The 17,151-nt window shown below is 49.7% G+C and overlaps 1 long non-coding RNA gene across 1 annotated transcript; it reads right to left on the bottom strand.

Moving 5' to 3' along the window:
* Nucleotides 1-1,576: 1,576 nt before the first annotated feature.
* Nucleotides 1,577-8,592, bottom strand: LOC146893422 (uncharacterized). The gene is made up of 2 exons (XR_015003030.2): nucleotides 8,394-8,592; nucleotides 1,577-3,947 (listed from the first exon to the last, which is right to left on the bottom strand). It is a non-coding gene; the product is annotated as an uncharacterized LOC146893422 (long non-coding RNA).
* Nucleotides 8,593-17,151: the final 8,559 nt, after the last annotated feature.

Below are 17,151 nucleotides of genomic sequence, written 5' to 3'. Positions count from 1 at the left end.
TCAGTTGGTGGACTGTGTTCCCCGTATACGTAAGGCTCTGGGGTTGAACTCAGAACCACATAAAGTATGTGGAGAGGCACATATACCTGCAGTCAGGCACTTGGGAAGTGGACACCTAAGAACCAAATGTTTGAGTTCATTCTTGACTGCATAACAAGTTGCTGGCCAGCCTGGGCTACTTGAGAGACTCTATCTCAAATCTAAAACAAAACGAAAAACCCAAATTCGATAATTCTTTAGTATGCATATAATTTTAACATAAAAAGAAGGTGCAATGGACCCTAAAACCCTCAAATGGGTAGATAGATAGGTGGAGAGATAGATGAGTTGGTGAAGGTATGGATATGTGGGTGAACGAATGTGTGGTGGATGGATGGATGGATGGATGGATGGACGAATGGATAGATGAATGGGTAGGTGAATGGATGGATAGATGGATGGATGGATGGGTGGGTGGATGGATGGATGGTTGGATGGATGGATGGGTAGGTGAATGAATGAGTAGATGGATAGATGGATAAATGGGTAGGAGGATGGATGGACGAATGAGCTAGTGGATGGATGGATGTGTGGGTACATGGATGAGTGAGTGAATGAACATGGTACACTAGGTTCATATGGAGTACAGTGTTAGCTTTATGGTGAGGCTGGAGAGCAGTTTTAGTTGTGGACCTCACAAAGGATACTGGGCACTTGTGCCTCCAATTTACGGCAGATTATTGATGACAGTTATGACTTATCTCTTTGGGTGAGGCATGAAGTCCCTCAAGGAGAGCTAATGCTGTTCCTCTGAGAAGTTTTGACTGCCCATGACATGGTGTCAGAGAATTTAGCACCATGAAAAACCTAAGCCAGCTAATGCAGAAGCCTAACACGGAATCACCCAGTACCACTCCTGGCACACACAAACCACCATCACCAGGGCAACCACAGGGCAGCAGCATGCTACCTAGTAGCAATGCCTCCCTTCTCCCGTGACCTTTTTCTTTATACTGCCAGATGCCCTGGGGACCTAACTGCCTTTTAAGGCAGCTATGAGTGGAATGATGGGAGTTCCTGGGGTGGGGAACAGTTCTACTCTTAACGTTTAGTGGGATTGCATTTTATATTATCATTATTGTTTTGTTTTGATGCCAAAGAGGGACGACCACAGTTTAGAACAGGCACTGAATTCCTTGTCTGAGTTCTTTTGAGGAGATGGAGGAGATGGGGGAACAGGATGAAGTGGAGGTTCAGAGTGCCTCTAAAAGGTACAGAGTTCAAAATCTGATTAGAGATTCATAGTCCTGGATCTTCTGAAGACTGGTAGTCTTCTCCACAGAAAGTCAATAGTCGCTTCTAATTATGAGTTTTAATGATGGCTGGGGATGTAGCTGAGTTGGTAGAGCGCTTGTCTAGCCTTGGGTTCAATCCCCAGCACTGCATAAACTGAGTATGTTTGCACACACCTGTAATCCCAGCACTCAGGAGGTAGGGACAGGGGGAATCAGAAGTTTAAGGTCATCCTTAGTTACATGATAAATTAGAGCCCAGCCTGGGCCACATGAGACCATGTTTCAAAAAACAAACCACAAAAACCATTGATGACTGTCTTTTCAGCTGACAGACTGGGGCTGAAAGTGGTAGCCCTGATGCTCTGAGGACCCGCTCCCAGGTATGTGAGCATTTGGGGCTGTTAAATGGTACAGAAGAGACGGGAGGAGGAAACCAGACACGTGGCATTTCTACCAGGGCAGAGACACAGAGAGAAGCTGCCTGCCCCCCATTGGAACCTTCGCTACCCTGGAAAGATTCATTTCTGTTTGTCTAGTAGCAGCCCCTTCTCTTCGTCACTGTCCTGGTTGATGGTGTCACCATTCACCATCCAGCCCACCCCCGTCTCAGGTAGTGCCCTCTTTCCTATTTCAGATTCTTTCTCCTCCTCCTCCTCTCCCCAGAAGATGGTTGGGTCACTGAACCACTCATGTGATCACAGCCCTCTTAACTGGGACATTGTTCTGTCCTGTCTCTATTATACCACTGGCAATGCATAGCCATAGCATATGGTCATAACCATGACCATAGCCAGCCTCCAAGCCTCCCCACTGAAGGTTTCAGGTGGGGGTTCAAGAGGGTACTGAAGAGTTACTAATGCCATAGACAGACAGACAGACAGACAGAGAAGCATCAACATGGCAGGGACTCCAAGGAGAACACCAGAAACAGATTGCATGGTGGGGTCTCTGAAGAAAGAAACTGGAACCTACCGAGCAGACACGAGGGTCTCTTCTTGGGCCTAAATGCTTGAAGTTTCACAGTACAAGCCTGCAGCTAGGCTGCGGGAGGCAGGGAAGGGGTAAGGGAGTAGGATGTGTGGTCACTAACACCTGCTTTGTTAGAAACTCATTTCCCGGGTGACAGATGGGCCCTTGGGAGTCTGTTAACTGGGGGCGGGGCCAGACAGACAAATCTCAGTAGGAAGCCTGTTTGTGTGGCCTGAGCAGCCCAGATTCTAGTTTCACCTTCTTACATCTCTGGGGCCTCTGACTTAGGGTGGGTTTGGCTAATCAGGTTAGGGAGGGGAAAGTTAAAACTTGGCTTCCTCGTGGTATACTAATTTCAGGTCACGGCTCCTTTCAAGGTGACCTTTACCTAACTCTGGAGCAGCAACTGTTTCTTCCCTCTGTCCCTCTTGCCCCACATCTTCACGCTTTTTTCTGCAGACCATACCATACTACACAGTTGGCTTCATAAGCACTCCCCAAGTTCTCCCAAATGACCTGTCATTTTACGCTGGGCTCCTCAGTGATTCCACTCTTGTAACAAAGCCTTCTGTGGTTTCTGCAGGGTTGGAAAATGAGGTCTCTCCCTGCGCAGCCTGGTCTGGCCTTGCCCTGACTCTCTATCCCAGGCTTGCCCTGGCCAAGGCTCACTCCGGACGGCGTCATCAGAGGCCTCTTGCGTTTGCTCTCTGAAATTCCCGTTCATCACGCTCTTCCTCAGGTCTGAGTGCCCCTCTCCTTCCCCAGCCTCATGAAGCATGGCCGTGTTAGGACCTCATACAGAGAAGCCAATGGTCTGGAACAGGGCCCTTGGACTGGTGAATACTTGGTAAATGCAGGACGAATGTGCAAGCCTCAGGAGAGGGGTTGAATGAGAATCTTTGAGAGCTTTGCACTTTTCTTCAAGGTCCAGTGTCAGAGGCATGTTGTGGGCAGACAAAGCTGAGTGCCTTCTATTTTATTTTTTCTTTATTTTATTTTATTTTATTTTGAGACAAGGTCTCTGTGGTAGTTTGAATGAGAAATGTCCCCATAGGCTTGGGTGTCTGAACCTTCTGGTCTCCAGGTGGTGATGCCATTTGGGAGATTTTGGAGCCATGACCTTGCTGGAGGTCATGTCATTGGAGGCTGGCTGTGAGAGTTTAAACCCTTCTGGGCCTCCGGTTTGTTCTCGCTCCTTTGTGCCTACAGTTGAGGACATAAACTTCCTGGCCATTCTGTCTGCTGCTGGCTGCCACAGTTGCCCACCATGAGGACTCTTCTCCCTCTGGAACCATAAGTCCAAATAAACCCTTCCTTCTATGCCTTGGTCAGGTGTTTTAGCAATGCAACAGAAAGGTAAGTCCTTTATGTGACCCTGGCTGACGGGGAACGCACAGGTCAGAACAGGGTGGCCTTGAACTCGCAGCAACCCTCCAGCCAGTCTCCTGAGGGCTGGTACTCCAGGCTTTACCTGCCACCACCTTGCCCAGTCTGCATGTTTAAGGGAAAGGCTAGGATGCCTTTCCCTAGGCATCAAATGCCCCCCTGTAGTTTTCTGCTTTGTGTTTTAAGGGTGAATAGCAGAGTGAGAGCCGGCCTCTGAGCGCAGATCCACATGCGGTTATGTAACCCAGATCAAAGCTAGGGCAGGAGCACAGGCATGGTCCCCATCCGCCGCCGCTCTGATGACTCTGGGCTGAATCACTGTTGGAAAAACAGAGCAGGGAGATGGTCTATGTAATCAAGAGGAAAGCCTTCCTGCGGGGCAGTCTCCCCGGTGAGCAGTCCCCTGCTGCCGGGAGCCTCTGTGATCCTTTCCCCAGCTGCAGAGGGCTTGGGGGCTGGGGACTGACTGCCTGGAGCTTCATTAACCTGAGGGGATGGGTTGGCAGGCCTGGGGACACTTCACAGGAGGTTGTTCCTCTTTCAGGAGGAACAACCTGCAGATAGGTCTCTGCCACCCTCTTTTGTTCTATGTCTGTTGCTGTAGAACAAATTTCTAGAAGAAGCTCTGTCATCCCTGATGCCTGATGGGTCCCTGTGGGAAGGGGGCTAAGGGAGAGGGTTTGGTGTTCTATTACGAGGGGGTGGAGGAGAGGGAAGGAGAAGGGGAGGGGTAAGGAGGAAGAGCTTGGTTAAAGGTGGCTCAGATGCTCTTCGTGTCAGAATCCATTGTTACAGCCCTAAGGAGAGAGAGTTTGTGCTAGGTGCTCACACCCCTTTTCCTGCTACCCCTACTTCAACTCCCCCATATCCCCAGCCTCCTCCCTCAGGGACCCCGTCTCCAGGTCTTCAGCCCTGCTAAGCCTGACTCAGCCATCCCTGTTGGCATCTTCTGGGCTCTCGTCCTTCCCAGGATGTAATCGTGTATGCTCTGTGGGCAGACAGTCTGTAACAAATTTCCGAGGATGGAAACCAAATGATTATAAAAATAGTTGGGCCAGATTGCTGGCATGCATCACGGCTCAGAAGTAGCCCTGGGACGTCAGGACCCAAGCAAGTGCTTGGCGAACAAGGCTGTCACCCACTTCTTCCACCTCAGGGTGCCCATTTGCATGCCGACTCCGAATGGGAGCCGGGCGAGGGTGGTGTGGGCGCGGGCATCTTCTTCTAGGCTCTTTGTCAGTATTTATTTCCACAGTAGCCAAAAAGCCACCTGGTCCAGAACAGGTGCTCCCTGACCACCTGGCCCGCCCAAGGTTGGCTTCCGATACCAACGTTCCCAAGGAGATGGCTTGGAATGAGTCATCCCCAAGGCTCCCAGAAGCTTTATTGGAGGGACAGAGTCCCCTTGTTTGAGGGCTAGGGAGTGATAAAGACCAAAAGGACTTTAGTCTCTGGGAGGATGACCACCTGAAGATGCGCTTTTCAAAGAGAGCCTCCTTCCTTTACCTCCTTTGTCCCTGGAGAGCTCAGGGTCCGAAGCCCCGCCCTCTAACCCTCCACCAGAGACTGATGAGGGTCCAAATAGTCACAGTGGCCAGATGGTGGTGGTTGTGATGGGTAACACTGATTGTCAGCTTTGCAGGATACAGGACAACTGAAGAGACAAGTCCCCGGGTGTGTAAGGGATTTGCCATCCCATGGCCCGGGTCCCATACTGTATAAAACAGGGGAAGCTAGCATTCATTTCTCTCTCTGCTTCCTGACTGCAGAGGCCATGTGCTGGACCAGCTGGTGCACCCTCCCATGATGCAGGGAGCCAAAATAAAAATAAATAAGCCCTTCTCTCAAGTTGTCTTTGTCAGGGCTTTGTCACGGTAAGAAAAGTAACCAACACCATGGCCTGATGGTGAGAAACATGGCCCCGGGCATTTGTTCCAGGACAGAGACAGCAGGCGCAAGGACACAGGAAGCAAAAGGGCTTTGGGTGGAGCTTTGCCACTCCCTGGCCAGAGTTGCCTCTTCCTCCCTGGGTGCAGGAGCTGCTCCTGCACCTGTGGGCACAAGAATTTAGCTTCTCAGGGAGTTCCCATTATATGCAACTGTTTAGTGCCTGGGACCAGCCATGCCCGGGAAGGACTGAGTATGAAGGGTGTTTTTGCACAAACCAAAGTAAACACAAGGACGGAGTCATGTGGGGAGGATCCTTGAGCACGGCTGCAGCTGGCAGCCTCAGTGTGTGCAGCAGTGAAATCACCGTATATGGCTGGAGAGGAAATTCTCGGCAAAGATGCAAATAGGTCATCAAGTAATGACAAAAATATGTGGCTGAATGGATGGGTCTCTGCAGCCTCTGTGTCTCCAGAGGCTGAGCAAACTCCAGGACGAAGAGCTGCAGTCCACGGAGGATGGGGACAAGAGACACTCGGTGTCCCCCGGTCAGCCTCTAACCTCCTCTTCCTATCTCCCCATGGGGATCTTCCCCGAGTCTGGCCAGCATCCCCATTCCCAGTGGCTGAGACCAGGCAGGGACAGGAGATGGCTGGAGACTCTTTCTGGTGACTAATGCAGAACTTGCACAGGAAACAGACTGCAAAAGACTTAGGAGAGGCTATAATTAGCTCACATCCTAAAAACACTCACTTGGGAAGAAATGGAATTAACACACTGGAGGAGGAGAAAATACAGCTTCCGAGCAAATCCAAACTTCATCCGGAAGTGAGCTTTCCTCCCAGGCAGCCCTCCATCAGCCCTTGGAGGACCAGCAGCACCAAGTGTGCTCAGCTCTGCTTCCTGAGTTGACCACCCAGCACCGCTTGCTGCCAGTAAGGTGTCCTGGATCGCCTGTGGTTCTGGTAATCTAGCTTCATACAGTCCACAATGATATGCATGAGGGATTGAGAGTCAGAGTTCAAGAATGTGCAGGCTCTTACTTGGGGACATTACGGATTTTATGTAGAATGTTCTTCACAGGCTCATGTGTTTGAGCACCTGGTACCCAGCTGGTGGCACTGCTTTGGGAGATTGTGAAGCCTTTAGGGGCCATGGCCTGTGGGGAAGTGGATCTCTATTGGCGTCCCATGTACTTTTCAACAGGTCCCCCCTCTCGACTTCGTGTCTTTTGTTAGAGCCCACTTACTTAGTTATATGTACACAGGTGTGAGTCCACACACAAGAGCCTGGGAAACCTACCAGTGTCTACCCCTTCAAGGAAGACTGATTCACACTACTGTGACAAAATACCTCACAGAAACAATTTAAGGAGACAGGGGTTTATTTTGTCTTGCAGTTTAAGGGGGTGCAGTCCACTACCACGGAAAAATGTGCAGAGGTCTCACAGGGCAGCTGCCTTGTATGTAGTGCTAACTGTGGAGTGCAGACAGCAACCTTCATTTAACCCTCAAGGCCCTCCTCCCAAAGGCCTCCTGCCTCCAGACGCACAGTTTCTGAATCCCCACAGCCCTTGATTGGCAACTATCAACTGCCAATAACTCTTCAGTAAGGGCTGGGGTCTGGCAAATTCTGGCTGGCTGGCTAGTGAGTAGGTCACAGCCGCTGTGAGTTCGGGAGGGTGATAGCATGTCCAGGTGGCAGCATGTCACAGTGCTCCGCCCTATCCTGCAGCCCCTCTTCTATGCTGTTCTCTGAGCCTTGGGCATGGGTGAGGAAGTGGGGAGATTGATACAGATGCCCCACTGGGGGCTCAGCATTCTTGCCAGGCATTTGATCACAAGAATACTCTCTTATTCTTTCTAATAACTTATATCCTGGAGAAGTGAAAAGTCAGAGCAATGATATTTCAAGAAAATTCTTTATGATTGCCTCAGTTTCCCCAATATACCAGGCTGCTGTGATTCTACTAGCTTGACTCCAGTGATGGAGGAGAGAGACCATCAGAATTGGTCTTGGATAAAGTGCATCTTGGGGTTATAATGCTTGCCTGGACATTCATCGACCAGGTCTCTTATAGTGGACATGTGAACATATCTAAGATTGATTTTGTTTTTTTTTGGGGGGGTTGTTTTGTTCTTTGAGATGTTGGTCTGTTCTGCTGAACTTCAAAACCGTTTATTTTTTCAATGTCTTACAGCACTTCTCCAAAGGAAACCCTAAGAAAGGGAGAGAAAATAGGTCTACACTGGATAGGGTGGGGACCCACTTTCCTTGGGCCTTCTACAAAGCACCCATTCCCCACATCGCCCTGGGCTTCACAGGCACTGTTTGAAGACCACAGATCTAGAGTCCCAGTCACCCAAAGCTCCTTCTCGTGGTTCTTTTGCTTCCTCTGCACAAGAATTGTTGCTAAAATAGTGAAAGGCGTTGATTATTCTCGTCATGACATTGTCCAGACACGTTGGTCAGCACAGAAGGATCATTCATGCCTCTCAAGCCCCTGCCAGTGTTTCAGCAGCCCCAGGATCTACGTGATGGATGGAAGGCAGACTACACTGGGTTCTCCCTCTCCCCAGTAGCCACACCCTCTGCCATGTGACCTCTGGCACCTCTATTAAGAGACAGGCGGGCTCCATTGTCCACCCAGTGAATGTCATCTGGCCTGGAGATTTGCTTCCAACAGGGTTTAGTGGAAGTGATGGGGGTAACTCCCAGTAGGCCTTTGGAAGCTTCATGTCCCTCACCTCTTCCTCCAAACCCCACATTCCTATTACTTCCATAAGACGAGTTCTAGGGTAGCCCACCGAGGATGAGACTACACAAAGCAGAGGTGTCTCCACAGAGGCCACCCCAGGCCAGACATCCCCAGTTTACCTGCCAGTCGCCTGCGAAGGCCTCAGCCAGTAGAAGCACGCGGGATCATAAGTGGTGGCCGCTCGGAGGCCTGTGTTTCGGAGAAGTCTGTTCCTGCTCCGGCTGTCTATTGCTGAGTTCCAAAGCACCCACTGCTGAGTACCTTATTCTAGCTGCAGTCTGAATGTGAAGTGTCCCTTACAGACTCAAACGCTTGGCCCTCCCCTTGGTGGTATTGATCTGGGAGGTAGGACCCAGCTGGAGGCAGTAGACCCCTGGGCAGGCAGCCCTGAGGGTTATAGTTTAGCCTCTTTGCTCTGGCCTGGACTCTGATCCCTGTACCAGGCAGCAGGTACGCTCCTGTTACCATGGGCCGCCTACTACTCATCCCCCACCATGATGGACTCTAGACCTTCCAACTGGGAACCTCTCCTTCCTTAATTTGCTTCTTTGCAATTTAATTTGCAGTGATGAGATAGTGTCTAGTAAAAGGAATGCTTACATACAAGTTGGGGGTGTAGCTCCATTGTCAGGGTGATAACGTCTAGACTCACCTTGGGGTTAGTCTCTGATTAGGCTTATGGGACATTACATTGATGTCATTGATCGGGGTATAAAGTTCTGTAGAGAACATAATGAGTACCGCCTCCCAAGGGCAGAGTGCCAGAGTTGGTCACCTGGTAAGTGTGAACTTGACCTTTTACCACTCTTTGCTTGGACGGCTCCTACCCCCTCACCCCCTGACTTTTAAGGTCTCTTTGGTGTGGGTGGGAGGAAATGCAGGTCTTCGGCTTCAGAAGCGAACAGATATAATCCCGTCAGTCAAGCCCTCTGCCAAAATCAGACTAGCAACAGGTTCCGTTAAGATTTGCACCAGATCCTTGTCTAGTGAGGAGGCTGGAGGTTGTCAGTTTGCCAGCCCCGGCCAAGCCCGTCTACAGGGGCTAGAAGGTTTTTACCTATCCTGTAGGTAGGTTTCTACCTACCTGTTTAGCTTTTCCCAGGCTCATGTACCAGTGGCACAGGTCAGCCTCAGCGGCAGTAGCCCCATCAGGACAGTGGGAAGATCAATAGTTGTGCCCAGTGTTCCAGAAAGATCCCCTAGGGCCAGCACCTCCATTCTCCCCTCCAGCCTTCCTACACCCCAGTCTGGAGACCAGGTTTCTGCCTCAGCTCTCATAGTGTCTTCGTCACTGTTCCATTGCTGTGAAGAGACACCTGACGAAGGCAACCTTTATAAAAGACAGCATTTAGTTGGGGGCTGGCTTACAGTTTCAGAGTCTTAGACCATTATCGTCATGACAGGGAGCAGTGGATGTGATCCTGATCCGCAGTTTGGGGGAGGGAGAAAGGGAGTGACAGAGATGGGGGGAGGTTAGTGTGGGCTTTTGAAACCTCAAAGTTCATGCCCAATGATGCACTTTCTCCAACATCTTCCACATCCTTCTAATTCTTTCAGAGAATGTTACTCTCTGGCGACTGAGCATCCAAATACATGAGCCTATGGGGGCCGTTCTTACTCAAACCACCACACATGGTTTTCCCCGCAAGGAATGGTGTTCTTGATCCCATTTGCCTGGGACCGGAAGGTCTCGTTAAGTTCCTTTATCATTTGCCCTTATGCAGGCCAGACCTGGTTCCTGAATCCAAAACCCCTTCCTGTTTCAAGCAGGAAGTCTTCTCAGAAGTAAGATGTCCCTGCCCACCTGGGGGCAAGTACGCTTGGCAAATGCCAGAGCCTCTTCCTGTCGGAGCTCCTGCCAAGAGACCTGCCGGGTCCTGAAGGCAGTGTGCTAACTCTGCTGAGAACCAGAGGCCTGATAGTCCCGTGCTGGCTGGCCTTCAGCTGGGGAGTCCTGACAGGAAACTGTCAGTTACCTCCCATACCGACTTGGTTTTGGCTTGCTTTGACACCAACATCCTGTCTGCTCTATTTGCTATGGAGGAGAGAATGAGTGCATTTTAATTAGGCTGGTATATAACAGAGCCTGGGGGGAGAGCTGACTTCTTGGAACGCCTCAGAGAGGCTGGCATCTGGGAGCTGAGACAGGAGGGAGGGAGGGAAGTGAAGTCACAGGACCAGAGGTTTCCTTCCTGCCTGAGATAATGCCCCAATAATGTGTGTTCTGTAGCAAACACCTCACCTGAACCTCCAAGCTCAGGAATGACAGACCCTCCCTGCAGGGTCCTCCCCACACCCAGCTCCACTCTGGGCACTGACTCTCCTTCCTGTCTCATCCATCCACTGAGCAAACATGACCTTTGAACAACGCTTCAAATTCATCAAGGTGGCAGGCATTGTGTCCACCCTAGCACAGGCATGAAAGAGCGCACATAAGCAGAGCAAATCACCCCACGTGCCGCCTGCAGGGATCCTGGGAGAGACTGTGCATTCATCCGTGTTTACCAAGTCCTACTCTTTGCCTCGAGCCTTCCCTCGCCCTGCCAGGCTGCAGGGAATCATGGGAGCTGTTGTGTCTTTTCTGTTTGAGCATCACTAAGGTCCCAGACCCCCAAGGTCATTGGTCTCAGGGGTCTCTTCCATGCCCACCCACCAGGCTTCAAAGAACTCTGCCTTTAGGGAGGATCCTAAACTGAAAATGTCTGTGGCTGTCCCCTCCTTTTCCCCCTCCTCTTCCCACCTCTCCTCTTCCTCCTCCTCCTCTTCCTACCTCCTTCTTCTCTCCTCCTCTTCTTCCTCTTCCTTCCTTCTCACATCCTCCTCCTCTGGACTCTCCTGCCCCTCTTTCTCTTCCCTCACCCTCCCTCCCTCCTTTCCTCTCCTTCATACAAGCAGCAACAGGCTAGATCCCACAGTGACAGGCCTGCAGACCGTAGGTTACAATCCTATGGGAGATAAGTTGTGTGACCCTGACAGAAGGAGTGGCTTCAGTGCCCGAGTGTTTGTTCTCACGTGTAAAGTGGAGACCTGCTCCCCTGTCGCTGTGCTGAAGGTCCAGAATAGGGAATAGCTTAAGTGACTTTGAAGCACAAGAAGAGGCTTACTCTGGCAGCCGTCAAGACCTGTTCCCATGCGCCCCCCCCATGTTAGAGGTTTAGACATGAGTGGACCTTAGAGAGTAGGGCAGAACAAAGCTCAAAAGTAAGCCCATGGCCATCTGGAGCGTAGTGAGAGGCAACACAGGATATAAATCTGTGCACTCCGCGAGTATATGAAGTCTAAAAGCCAGACAAACACAACAAAACTATTTAGAACAAATAGTTCTGAGGACAGATACTAACCCTGCACCAACATGACAAACACCCAGCTGACCAAGGAAAGGCGCAGATGCCTCTGGGGCTCAGAGTACGTATTGACTGCCACATTTGTGTCTATTGATTTAATTTAATTTTGGGTTTTTGAGAGAGCGTTTTACATAGCCTAGGTTGGTCCTTAACTCCTGATACTCTTGCCTCAACCTCTTGGACACTGGGATGACAGGCGTGCGCCACCGTTCCAGGGGTGCTTGTGTCTTTAAAAAGAAGAAAAGGATCCGCAGTGACCGTCACAAATGGTCAGAGCTATGAAGCTGTGTGGCGGCGTGCAAGGTATGGTCACCTCATTGCCTTATGTTAGAAATATTAGAAAAACTATCCTGTGTCCTCTTGTCTTCCCTGCAAAGCTGGTTGTGGGCTGGAGGGCAAAGGATGCCTCATGCATGATGTCAACCACCTCACAATCATTTGTCCGTCCCTATCTACAAGTCATGCATGGAGAAAACCAAAATACTAAGGTCTGTCCTTCCCCAATGAAAGAAACAGGAAAATGGCTGCACTACGATTCTTGCTAAACTGAGGTTTATTTCAAAACCCTAAGGAAAGCTTTCCTTCTGCCTGGTGCACAGGAACTGGGCAAGCATGGAGTTGGGCCTTGAAGGGTGCATAGGAGTTTACAAAGGATAAGAGGGTGAAGTGAGTCAAAGTTCAGAATGTGGGTGTGGTATACTGTGGGGCTGGAGGGCAGCTTGCAGCTTGACCTGTGCATCAGAAGGAACATCTGGCAAACGCCAGAAGGCAGGAAGCCTGGTGATTTGTGAGAGGGTTGGGCATTTAGCTCAGTGGAAGAGCATTTGCTAGCAGGTGCAAGGTCCTGGGTTCGGTCTTCAGCTATGGAGAGAAAAAGAAAAAAAGACAAAGAATGCAACCTGAGCCAAGATATCACTTGGTGCACAGTCAGTCTGAATCTGTGGCTTCCACATGACAGATCCAACCACTTGGGTATGGAATATATATGTGTATGTATGCATATACATATATAACATATACAATTTATAGTCTTGCTGGATGTTCTGAGGGAGCAGGCATGATGTCTCAGCAGTTAAGAGTACTTGTTGCTTTTGCAGGGGACCCGAGTTCTGTTCCCAGCACCCACACAGGTACACATGTGCAAATACACATGCACTTCATTAAAAATAAAATAAATGTTAGCTTTTTTTGTTCTGAATACATATAGTCCCCCCTCCACCATCATTATTTCCCAAATATCTCAGTAGAGCAGTGATTATAGGTTGTTTGCTTTGCAGTATTTAAATAACCTAGCCAGGCATCGTGTGATTGAGCACCCAAGAGGGTAAGGCAGGAGGATTATCACGAGTTCCAGGCCAGCTTAGACGACAGAGGAAGATCTTGTATCAAATTATCTCCAAACAACAAAAGTCAAAGTGGACTGAGGGCTTGGGGGATGGCTCAGCTGATTTGGTGTGTACAGTGAAGTTCCCCAGAACCCACACAGTAAAGTGGTACCATACACCTGCCATCCCAGCCCCGGGAGGGGGATGAAATTAGGAGAATTTCTGGGGCTCTCCAGTCAGCCCCTCTGAGAAACAGTGAGCACCTGGGTCAGGCAGAACCCCTATTTCAGAAGGTGGAATGCCATCGAGGAAGAAACCCACAGGTGACATCCGGCCTTGTACACATTTGCACGCAAACACGCAAGCACGCATGCACACGTGGCTGGATTTGGAGGTAGAGGAGAGAGAATCGGGAGTTCATTGTCATCCTCAGTTTCACAGTGCATCTGAGATCAGCCTGGCTTTACATGAGACCCTGCCTCAAAAAACCACAATAAATAAAATAAATGTAGCAAGGGGATGTGCGTAGATTATAGGCAAACATATCCCCACCATTGTACATAAGACACTTGAGCATCCACAGATTCGGGTACCCCAGGGGCTCCTGGCTGTGGAACTGAGGGATGTTTGTGTTTTTCTGCGAAGCTGCGTTCACGGAGAGCGGGGCAAGGCTTGGTTAGGCTTGGTTCATCTCTGTTGGGGTTACTTTAATCAGGCTGTGTTTATCTCTTCGCTGCACCCACAGGCCTCCCTGTCTGTCTGCTGGGGGAGCTCAGTAAATACATGGTGGTGGCCAGGCGGCGGGAGGGAGGAAAGAGGCGGCAGAGAGCAGAGCCAGAGAGGAGGGGCTTCTCAAGAACAGCCTTAGTGCTGTTACGAGCTCGAGCTCGCTCAGCGCCTCCCCATCGAGGAAGATAAAGGGCCCCGGAGGCTGGCTACCCAGCCTGCTGACAAGTGTCTGTACATACGTGTACTTTTAATGAAAGGACTTACAGGTGTGGGCCTGTTGCAGTGAGTGAGTCCTGTCATAAGGTGGTGGTATTGCATGGTGCCACATGCCTGCCATCCCAGCTCTCAGATTGCTTTGTATTCCTGGCCTGGGCTACAAAGTAAGATCCTGTCTGGGGAAAAAAAAAATGTAGCATTATTTATAAAGAAGTGCTTTCCTTTCTCCTAGGGGCAAAAAGGCCTCACATAAAATAAAAACAAGTTCTCTCTGATGAATAATACAGCACAATAAGCCCGCGGCTGGCCGTGCGCCAGCTGCCAGGCTCCGTCAGGTGGCTCAAAGCCCCTGCCCCGCCCTGTTGGCATTGCGGGAGGGGCAAGGCCTGCAGAAGCCTGGGACTTAACAAGTCTTTGCTCTGCTTCCCTGAGTCAACTACAGTCACCAGCCACAACTTACTTCAATTAATAAACTGGGCCCAAAGCAAACAGGCCCCCAGGGGTGCTCTGAGGTGAACACATGGCGGTTAGTTCCTCATTGCCAGTTCCTCCATCACCCAGGGAGATCCAGCCTCCCGGGTCCAAGGCTCCTCCTGTCTCCTCTCCCTCATTCTCCTCTGTGGACAGTCTCTGTTGCCTCTCCTGCTCTCCTCAGTTCAGCCTCTTCCTGGGCCCAGCTCTCTCTCCATCTGACCACACTTGCAGAAGGTGGTCTAAAACCTAAGACACCCAAACCCCTCCTTATTCTCTCTCTTTCCTTCCATGTCTCCTTACACCAAGGAAGGGTCTACAGAACCATCATGCTCCATCCCAGCTCACTTCCTGGTCACCTCTCAGCTAGCTCAGGGAGCACAGGGGCATCAGCCTCATCTCTAGCAATAGCAATGACTGAACGGAGATGTTGACATCACAGTGCATTTGATGAATTTGTCAGGGATTGATGTATGAGCTCTTGCTAACCCCACCGCAACTTATATTTCACAGAGGAGGGAAGGAGGTATCAGGAAGTTGAGTATTTGCCCTGGATGTGGAGTCTGGCTGCAGAGGTTACTCTCCTCTTGTTCCTTGACATTTTTTTTTTGTTTGTTTGTTTGTCTTACAACACCTGGGACCCAGGGCAAAGTACCGTGTAAGAAAATTGTTCACGAATATGATGCTGCCCCGTCTCTTACATGTTTGCTTATCAGCTCACATTACTTCCGGCTCCATCGTAGGCAAGGTGGGGATCGCCGCCATACATCTGTTTTCATGACACTGGAGCCGTAGTGGAGGCCGAAAAGGGTGGGGAGTGAAAAGCCCAGAGAAAGCAGTTTACTTGGCTTATAGCAGATGTGCACTAGAATCTCCTATAGTGGCCATTCCTGGAATCCCAGGACTTCGGAGGGACAATCTGGAGACCAGCGTTATCCTTGACTACACAGGGAGTTCAAAGCTAACCTGAGTCACATGAGATCCTGTCTCAAAAATTATTATTATTGGGGCTGGAGAGATGGCTCAGTGGTTAAGAGCATTGCCTTCTCCTCCAAAGGTTCTGAGATCAATTCCCAGCAACCACATGGTGGCTCACAACCATCTGTAATGAGGTCTGGCCTGCAGACATACACACAGACAGAATATTGTATACATAATAAATAAATTTAAAAAAAATTATTATTATTTTTTTAAATATGCTGATGCTTGGCCCAGTCCCAGAAGTTATGGCCGAATTGACATTTGGGTGTTTTAATTGCTCAGGTGACACAAATGCTCAGTAAAATTGGGGAAACATGGGTTTCAATGTTGATAATAATTAGCAAGTTTGGTTTGCAAGTGGCCCAAAGCCAGCCAAGCTTTGTTGTACATATCTATAATCCTACACCTGGAAGCCTGAGGCAGGAGGATCACTACAAGTCTGAGGTCAGTCTGGACTACTTAGCTAGACACTGTCTCACCCACTCAAAGGAATTATACAATTCAATTTAGATTATTTTAGGTATGAAAGAAATCAGGGAAGGGAGTGCTATATATCGAATCATATTTAAATAATAGAGGAGGGGTATATAGCTCTGAGTGGAAGGATCTTGAGAGGCTCTGGAGGGATGGCTCAGTGGTTAACAGCACCGACTGCTCTTCCAGAGGACCCAGGTTCAATTCCCAGCACCCACATGGCAGCTCACAACTATGTATAACTCCAGTTCCGGGGAATCCAGCATCCTCTTCTGGCTTATGTAGGCACTGCATGCATATGGTAGACATACATATCGAGAAAAAACTCCCATATACATTAAAAACAGATTGTTAAGGGACCTGTAAGGGTGAAGGGAGGTTTCCTCTTTCTCCAAGTGGCTGCAGCCCTGGCTCACCAGCAAAAAGCCATCGCTTGCCTTGATGTCACCCTTCTTTACAAGCAGTGCAAAGAGGTCTGAGTCCCTGGAACTCAGAAGGAAGCCCAGAACAACGTCATGGGCTCTGACTTGGCCTGAGCCAGTTCCTGGGCTGAGTGGAAATGGCTGACCGGCTTATTCCTGGACCATGACTGTTTTCCAGGGTGTAGACCCAGGCAAATGCAACCACCATCAGCCCTGCTTTTGCTCTTTTCTTTTTATTTCACATGCATTGGAGTTGCACAAAAGAGAAGTGTGCATTGCCTGCATGTATGTGTGTGTAAAGGTAGGTGTCAGATCTCCTGGAACTAGAGGGTCAGACAGTTGTGAGACGCCATGTGGGTGCTGGAAAACTGAACCCAGGTCCCCTGGAAGAGCAGCCAGTGCTCTTAACTGCAGTGCCATCTCTCCAGTCCCTACCTTTTCTTTTTATAAAGAGAGGGTCTCATGTAAGTCAGTCTGCCTCCAATTTACTATAGTACTGGTGGGCCCTCAACTCAGGACCCTCTTTCCCCTTACTGCTGAGATTAAGGAGATGTGCCCACACAAAGTGCAATCACATTTGCATTTTAAGATAGAATTCCTTAAAAAAATTAAATTGCAATTATTTATTTGTTGTTTGTTCGTTTTTATGAGGGGGTGAGTTGCTTGCCCCAGGACGTGCATGGAAGTCAGAGGACAACTTTTCGGAGCAGGTTCTCTTTTTCTACCTTATTGGTCCTGGGTTCTAACTCAGATCAGTGGGCAAGAGCCTTCACCCACTGAGCCATCTTCACAGCTCTGAAGATGTAATTCTTGTGGCTGGAGAGATGGCACAGCAGCTGGGAGCACTGGATGCTCTTGCAGAGAAGCCAAGTTTGATTCTCAGCACCCACATGGCTGCTCAGAATTGTTTGTAAC

Source organism: Myodes glareolus, chromosome 7 (genome assembly GCF_982192425.1).
Source record: "Myodes glareolus chromosome 7, mMyoGla1.1, whole genome shotgun sequence".
Taxonomy (NCBI): domain Eukaryota; kingdom Metazoa; phylum Chordata; class Mammalia; order Rodentia; family Cricetidae; genus Myodes; species Myodes glareolus.
This window is presented reverse-complemented; position numbering and strand designations above follow the sequence as displayed.